The 8,827-nt window shown below is 49.2% G+C and overlaps 1 protein-coding gene across 6 annotated transcripts in view; it reads right to left on the reverse strand.

The window, feature by feature from the left end:
* Nucleotides 1-7,224, reverse strand: part of GNG2 (G protein subunit gamma 2) — a 237,304-nt gene extending 230,080 nt beyond the window's left edge. For 2 of the 6 annotated variants that reach the window (XM_069208640.1, XM_069208641.1), the window contains exon 1: nucleotides 6,199-6,390. The gene's annotated coding sequence lies outside the window, so the exon portion shown is untranslated. Of the gene's footprint in view, nucleotides 1-6,198; nucleotides 6,391-7,108 lie in introns of those variants that run through there. The other 4 variants (XM_069208636.1, XM_069208638.1, XM_069208642.1 and 1 more) reach the window with 3 other exon arrangements.
* Nucleotides 7,225-8,827: the final 1,603 nt, after the last annotated feature.

The following is an 8,827-nucleotide window of genomic DNA, read 5'->3' on the forward strand; positions in this document are numbered from 1 at the left end:
ATTTCCCAGCCCTCAGAGGCCAAGTTGAGTGTGGACAAAGACTTTTGAAAATGCCTCAACACATGGCATTTTGGACATTTTTCAGTAATGCAAACACAATCTGTTACAAAAGGTGGGTAAGGGTACCCCTGGAAACTCTTACCCCATTGGTTGTGCCCAGGAATCATTCCCATCCATTAGTGGTGCCAGGCATAAATGTGGCATCTCCAGGCACCCACTTAATAACACTTTCTGGACCTGCAGAATATCAGAAGAAGACTGAATCTGCTGTCTGTGGCCTAAAAGGAGCCCTGGAGGACTGGACCTACTCCCTCTTGTACCCAAGACAAAGAAGTGGACTTCTCTGGTCAGTTGGCTGACCTCCTGTGTGGTTACAGGAAAACACTAAGGTGCAGGTTTATATAGCGCAAACTTGATACAATGGTCTTGCAGCTCTTTACATGAGTACCGGTTACATTACACTAGAACACATTTATTTTTGGTAGCAAGGGGAGATTAAGGGCCCAATTCTGAATTTGGCGGGCGGCCGGCGCCGCCCGCCTGGCGGGAACCGCCACTTGGCCGCTCGGAGGCCATTCTGGCTTTCCCGCTGGGCCGGCGGGCGACCGCCAAAAGGGCGCCCGCCGGCCCAGCGGGAAAGGCCCAGCTACAAGGTAGCCGGCTCCGAATGGAGCTGGCGGAGTAGCTGGGGTGCGACGGGTGCAGTGGCACCCGTCGCGATTTTCACTGTCTGCGTGGCAGACAGTGAAAATCCTGCTGGGGCCCTGTTAGGGGGCCCCTGCACTGCCCATGCCTGTGGCATGGGCAGTGCAGGGGCCCCCAGGGGCCCCATGACACCCGTTCCCGCCAGCCTGGTTCTGGCGGTAAAAACGGCCAGAAACAGGCTGGCGGGAAGGGGGTCTGAATCCCCATGGCGGCGCTGCAAGCAGCGCCGCCATGGAGGATTCCCCCAGCCGGGGGAAATCCGGCGCAAAAGCGCCGGACCCGGCTGGGCGACCGCGGCTTCACAGCCGCGGTCGGAATACAGGATGGAGCACCGCCAGCATGTTGGCGGTGCTTCATCCGGCCTCCACCCTGGCGGTCATAGACCGCCAGGGTACGAATGAGGCCCTAAGTGATTTGCCCAGATTCACAGGATGTTGAGCCGGCGCCAAGACTCGAACTGTGTTCCCCAGCTCCAAAGTTGGCACCTCTGGTCCTTACGCCATATCCTCTCCCCTAGGGTCCTTTGTCTGGTGCATGTTGCAGCAGTCTGGGAATAACTCTTTATTTTTTATATAGCGCTTTGTAATACAGGTTCTGCCATTTCATAGCGCTGCAGAGAAGGTGCCATTCTTAATAAAATAGCTATAATTCATTTGCATCGACCTAGCAGAGATGAAGAGGTGAAAAAGCTATGTCAGGATTGTAATCTGTGACATTCTCGTTTTGTCAAGACCTCTGTAGTGGGTGCATTAACCAACTGACTTCAGTAGCGCTTAACACGAGGTGATAGCATGTGCTCTTGATAACCTCCAGAGGGTCACCAACCAAGTGCATAGTTCTAGGCAAGAAGATGGTGAAAGATGTTGTCGCAGAAATTATGGAAAAGCAGTTGTGACTCCAGACCCAAGCACTTTACGGCCTCAAGCTTTACAGCAAAAAACATATAGCCTTTGGATGTCAATTGGGACTCTTCAAATACAGTTCAGTTTTGCGCGAACTCAATACAAAGGTATTACAGTGCTTTACATGAGCACTGGTTACTTTACACAAGAACACATTCATTTTTGGTAGCAAGGGAAGATTAAGTGATTTGCCCAGAATCAGAGGATGTTGAGCCGGCGCCATGGCTCGAACTGTGTTCCTAAGCTCCAAGGTCGGCAACTCTGGCCCTTGCTCCGCACCCTCTCCCCTAGGGTTCTTTGTCTGGTGCATGTTGGGGCAGTCTGGGAATAACTTGTTTTTTAGGTCAAGCATAGCAGCGCGCTAGCGCGTTTTTCTTAAGTGTTGGTATGTATCTGGGCTTTTAACAACGCCCACCTGACGCCCATCACTACCACTCGTTCGTGGGCTTGCCCTTCAAAAATCTTTGATGACATTGGTAAATGCTTTACGTTTGTCCCTCCTTGGGGAGGTTTTGTTACCACCTTAGCCATCGCCCCTATTACATGGCTAATTGCACTTTTGCCAACACGTTTGACTGTGAGCGAACTTCTTTTTCCTTTTGTGTCTTTCCTTCTCGCTGATGCTCATGGTGGTCGTGACTCTGTCAATCGACTTGTTTATGTGAAACTGCTTTACTTTTCATTTTCAATTTATATGACAAGAAAGGTCCGGTTAGGAGTTTACAGCGCAAATAACTCTAATTCGAACAAATGCGAGACCCATTGCATTGCAAATGATTGTTATAATATAGCGCTGGTGATACAGGTTCTGCCTTCTCATAGCGCTGCAAAGCAGGTGCCATGCTTAAGAAAATCACTATAATTAATTTGCAGTTAAGCTGCCTCTTCTGTTATTCCCCTTGTGTACAGTCAATGTTTTTAAAAGGCTGGTATAGCCAATGTAAAGGAATAATTCCCTAATCATTTTAACACCCAAAAATACATGGCTGCCCCATTTCCTTTGCTCCTAACTCTTTTGACCCCCTCATTCTCCAGGTTAAATGCCACAAAGGTGCCTCTTTGTGGCTTGTTTAGTGCTATAAAGGTTTAGGTAAACACATTAGAAAGGGTTGCATTGCTAGGGTATCACAGCCAGTCTGTAGGAATGAGACAAAAACACTCCAAAGATGGCAGCCTTGTTGAGTCCTCTCTCATGCAGTGACAGGTCTGGGAGGATTGCTGTGGCACCTACCATACATCCACTACAAATCAAAACACATAGGTAAAAGACATTGGTCCTCATTCCGACATTGGCCGGCGGCGGTCGCCGCCGGCCTGTCGGGGGCCGCCAGAATACCGTTCCTCGGTCGAAAGACCGCGGCGGTGATTCTGACTTTCCCGCTGGGCTGGCGGGCGGCCGCCTTCAGGCCGCCCGCCAGCCCAGCGGGAAAGAGGCTTCCACGATGAAGCCGGCTCGGAATCGAGCCGGCGGAGTGGAAGCTGTGCGACGGGTGCAGTTGCACCCGTCGCGTATTTCACTGTCTGCAAAGCAGACAGTGAAATACATTTAGGGGCCCTCTTACGGGGGCCCCGCGACCCCCCCTACCGCCATCCGGCGCCGGGAACTGGATGGCGGTAGGGGGGGTCGGAATCCCCTCGGCGGCGCAGCAAGCTGCGCCGCCTTGGAGGATTCCAACGGGCAGCGGAAAACCGGCGGGAGACCGCCGGTTTTCCTGCACTGACCGCGGCCAAAGCGCCGCGGTCAGAATGCCCTGCGGGGCACCGCCGGGCTGTCGGCGGTGCTCCCGCCAACCGCGAGCCTGGCGGTCACAGACCGCCAGGCTCGTAATGAGGGCCATTGTCATTTACAACACTCTCACAAATGTGAGACCTTTTGCATTGCAAATACTTGTTTAGGTCGGGTGTCAGCAAAAAGCTTTTTACTTTAGTAATATTGTATTCAATATGGTTATTATAAGGGTTTTCAGAGCGCTCTCTTCTTTCATTGGTCTGCTGTTGTGTCATTCACATGTACCTTCTGTTGACTACATCACAAAGCTTGGGATAATGTATCATCCCACTTCAGCCATTGTGAGTGACAGCATTCTGCTCTTTCTCTAGGAGCACATCCGCACAGAAAGGACATCCTTTCAGTGCCATGGACCACGTTGGCAATGTGTGCTTTTAGAGACCAAAGAACATTTTAGGTTTTGCAATGTTTTCAACATCGGCAACGGCCTGGCCTCTCCCTCAACAGTATAATTTAAAAGACAACATGACAAAGCAAAACAGGCACTGATAAAGCCAAGAGGTTAGCAACCAACCCCAGACCTACTGGATTTGCCAATGTTTGTTTATTACAAGGTACCAAAAAAATGGCAGGTATACCTTTGAATGAATGTATCCCATGAAAATCAGTGTTGTTAACCAACAAAATCCAAATACAAACCACACTATTTTGAAACAACATAAGTAATGCACGGAGGTAACATATTGTATAAATCAGTTTTCAGGACCTCAGGGCCCATTTGGTGACATTGCGTACCAGATTTAAGCAAGCAGAAAATAAAAATAGGCATGCAAACACCTAGCTGCCAGATTCAAATGCAAATGTGGTTTATCCCTACGGTCAACCCCACGCGTATTGAAATGTATGGACCAGTCTGATCTTCGTGCACAACATTTCACCACATTTATAAATGTGGGCCCAACGAGAACCCCATTAACAGTGGAAAACATACCGTCCTCCGTCTTGTGCCAGGCCTCGGGCATGCAAATTATAACAGCATGACCCTCCCTCCCCCGTATTACAATGAAAGCTACTCAACGTAATTAAAAGCTGATGCTTCCAGAAAGCTTTTTAATCTGGGCATTTGAATAAAAAACAAGGTTGGCGAGACTCGGAAACAGTTCCCTGTGCAGTTGCCATGGAAATACAAGCAAGGAAGCCAGGGATCTCATAATGCGTCGTGGAATAAAAATATATATTCGGGGGAGGGGGCTTTCTCGGGATAATTCCAGTGTCCGGCTGCCTGCCTTTGTTAATCCAGCCATTTATTGTTCTGACGGCGCCTCGGCGTTAATCACACACACAAAAAAAAAACTGTGAGGCCTCGCGTCCTCCCACACAAAAGCTGTCAATATAGCGAGGTTCTGCACTGAGATGCGGGCGAAGAGACATCAATATCAAAAGGTTTTCCCCAAAGATATCAAGATTCGACCCTGCGCGCAAGACCCACTGAAAAAAACACAGAACAAATGACGGGGGTACCGACCCAGCTGTGGCTGGGGGAAGCTAGTTGTCTTCAGTGGCCAGTGACTTCCATCACCAACACCCACAGATAGGCGTCCAAATGCTCTTTCGCCCAAGTGGAATTGACAAAGGGTTAAATAAATACAAGTTGGATCCCCCACGATGCGTATCATCACAACAGACAGACTTTCACACAATTCTCAAAATGCCGGCCCTATACAAATGTACTATCAGAATGAGGGCGGTTCTAGCTTGTGTTTTTTTTTTTTTTTTTTAGTTTTTACACAGCGCGAGCTCGACTCGAAGACACTTGGGGCGCTTTACATGAGCACCGGATCATTTACACAATAAAACACAATGAATTAGAATGAGTTATGAATGATAACTGTGCAAAAAAAAATGGTGGCCCTTAATGACAGCCTAGCACGACACAGCGAGCAGAGATGGCAGAGGGAGTCTTTGGTGTCTACCGTCTGTTAACATTTCCTGTTATTTTCTGCGAAAGGTAACTGTAAAAACACACATTCTGCTGCCCGCACTGCTTCCTCGTTGCAGCGCCTTCTATCTCCCACCTACTGTACGCTGGAAATGAGCGGACCCGGGATTAACGAAATTGCATTATGGCAAAAGCCCAGCAAATGCTATTAAATGTTGCCCCTCGCCGCTGCGTCCTTTGATGTTAATCTGGGCGACACGTGTGAATCTGAAATTGCACTGCAAGCCCACTGCCCACCTGAGGTTGGGGATGGGAGAGGGGCAGTGTTTTTTTTGGGGGGGGGGGGGGTGGGGGGCGGGAGGTGTCAGGCTCTCCACGGCAACTGTAAATATACAGTAGGTTTCGCCCCCCAAACCCCCTGAGTGATGCCTACGGAAATCTCATATACAATGACGTGCACCCAGGACCACTAGCCATCCCTCGGAAAAATATTGTCAATAATTATTTGCTATTTGCCGTCAGTGACATAGAAGCCACAATAGCGCACAATTTCTCCAGGTTCGATGGTGAACCGCGGTTGCTTCGATTACCTGGATACATTTAGCCTGTCTAGTGAAAGAAGTCATACGTCAGAAGAGACAAGAGCGAAAGGCAGGCACCACAGTGGGCTTGTATCTCCCCCAAAGCTAGCTGCGTGGCGTGCTGTTTGTGAAATGCACTGCATTTTGTGCACTTTTGTTCAGCCTGGCACCGACAGGGGTGCATCCCACCCATATCTTATCATTTCAAAAGTGACCCGTTATAATCCGCCCACTGCAGTGAACACCAACCAGTCTGTGGTAAAAAGTCCGCTAAACCTCGCGCAAAACCCTGCGCCTGAGACGTGCGCTGGCTGCAAGAGAGTAAAAGAGGCTTCGCTTTACCTTCGCTTTCGCAGGTCGCTCCCAATGTGACAGAAATCCCCCCTCTCTCCTTAAAATAGCAGTAGCAGGCAGGAGGCTCCCGAGCTAGCAGCTGTATGGCAGACGCGCAGGCAGCCCGGAGCGGAGTCCCCACCCAGCTTTGTCTTCAGTCATCATTCTGTCTACAGGAAGCAGCGCCTTCCACTTCCTCCCTCGCTGCCTGCTAGCCCGGGCTCCCCCTCGGTACGCTTTACGCTCCCCTCCGCCCCTTCCTCATTTCTCTACTCTGATGTCTCTCCTTTCCTTTAGTCCTTCCTCATCAGTGCCTTATTTCCCTCCTCCACTGTCCATCTTTTCCTTCCTCGCGTCCACCCGCCTTCATTCCCTTCCCCTCTCTCTGCCGTGTCTCCCCCTTCCTTATGTCTTTCCTCCTCACTTCTTTCCTCCTTTATCTTTCCTGCTCCCTTCATCTTTCTCTTCTAGATCATCGTTCCTATTCCATCCTCCCTCAAATCTCTCTATTCTGTCTCTTCCTAACCCCTTCCTTGTGCCTCTTCTACCTTTTCTTTCCCTCCTCTGCTGTCTCTCCCGTCCCCTGCTTTGCGTCCTCCTCTCCCTTCATTCTTTCCATCTTCCCCTTCTCTGTTGTCTCTCCCTTCTCCTTCCTTGTACCCCGCCCTATTCTTTACCTTCTCCCCTGTCTTCCTCTTTCTCTTCCTTGTGTTTTTCCTCCTCCGTTCCTTCTTTGGCTTCTCTGCTGCCTCTCCTACAACCTCCCTGTGCCTCCCCCTCTCCATTCTTTCCCTTCTCTGCAGTCTCTCCTTTCAGTCCTTGCCTGCTAACTTTCACATCTCTCCTCATGCCCCCCGCCCCCCACCGCCATCATTCTGTGGGTCTCCGCATACGCACTTTGAAGCTAAGTAGACCTTACCGCGTGCCTCCAGCTGACTGCGTAACGCGGAAAGGGTTAATATTCTGAAAGTGATTCTTAGACCCCAGAGATCACAGCACCCGAGAGTAGACCGTTCACCCCTTCGCTAAAATCACCCCTTCCCCCAGCCTAACATCTGGTATGCTAATAAGGCCTGCCCCTCAGTGGCACTGCTCAGGCTGTCCAGTCTGCACAGAGCCTCCATTCAGTGCCCTCTGCTCAGACCGGCTGCCCCCGGAGCACTTCTACTGGGCACATCTGCAAATAAAACAGAAGCCATTTCCAGCCACATTCTCTCCTGGGAGAGCAGCTTTTGCAGCTCTTCCATTGACAGCAGAATAACACGGGATTTAAATAAAATGTAAAAGTAATTCCCAGCATGTGCGTTAACTACGTGTGCCATAATACATGACGCGACCAGATGCATTTTTAAAATAAATTATTGTGAAAAGTCTGCTCGAAACAGGCGAATGCGCAGACAACGAGTGTTTGTAGCACAAACTATTTGAAATGGGGCTTAAAAAAAACCAGACTGTTTATTGTGGCCTTCATCAGATATCAAACCAGCGACAGCGCCCAAAAAAGAAAGAGATATTTTAGACGCACTCCTTAACAAGCATTGGCAAAGTCAATAGGTCTCGCGCTTGCTACATATGGACTTTGCTAATGGATTCTAACCACGCTGCAAAGCATCCCCGATGATGTGCAGCGTGGCTAAAGTTTTAAATCATTCAAGCATCGTTGGTGCTGTTTTTGGTTTTGTGTGCGCCGTACCTTATGGACAAATCTCAATTTTATCTGTTCAACTGCTTCATTAGTGATTTCTTGGAAGAGTTAAGTTCAGCACGCTTTTGAAGAAATTACTATTCAGATTAGTCTTCAACTGAACACGGCACTGAGCACAGCTTGAGGTCTAAGAAAGTCACACATATTTTCTCACTCATCCTCTAGACACCTACTATTCAGCTATAATGTTTCACTGCTGCAATCCTCTGTGACGCCTTCTTAAGGGAGTGAAAGGAGTTGTGTAGCGTTTTTATGAAATTGCTGCCTAAATAAATTTAGTCAACATATTTATAGTACAAAAATACACCCCTGGACTCTTCAACATGGGGGAGTGCCATTGTTAGTTTGATACAACAATAATGAAATTGTTGCAGTTGCCCCGCCCCACCTACACAAGAGGAATATGGCCCGCATCGTTAAGGCCTTCCCCATTGACAATAATCCACTCCTCACACAACATACCCACCACACCCCACCTTGTAAGGCAAAAATTTCACACCTCTCTTGGGCCAGAGGTCTTGAATCCCCGGCCGTGATTTATTACATCCCAAATAATTGCAGTTAAAAACACACATTTCCTATGTTTACACGCATTAACCCTTCATATTTACAGCTTTATTTGCACGTTTTGATGACTAGACTTAGCAGAGACGCTAATACATCACATTTCCTAACACTATCTACACTTGTTCCTGCGCATCCACAATTTAGGCCTGTGAGTGAGATTATGACTGATCCCAATGATGTCTCCTGCTCCAGAACCTCCCTTTCACAGCTATTGATCTTTGGTGGGTCCCTCCTTAGGGGAGGACCCCACCCAACCGCATCCTCTCCAGGGGTATGCCTGTGCAGGGGCCCCACCTGCCCTCCAGGGTACCTACTTCGGGCACCCTTTACCCCCATCATGATCCCCCCAAACGCCAATGCTAGCTG

This window comes from Pleurodeles waltl, chromosome 9, assembly GCF_031143425.1.
Source record: "Pleurodeles waltl isolate 20211129_DDA chromosome 9, aPleWal1.hap1.20221129, whole genome shotgun sequence".
Classification (NCBI taxonomy): Eukaryota; Metazoa; Chordata; class Amphibia; order Caudata; family Salamandridae; genus Pleurodeles; species Pleurodeles waltl.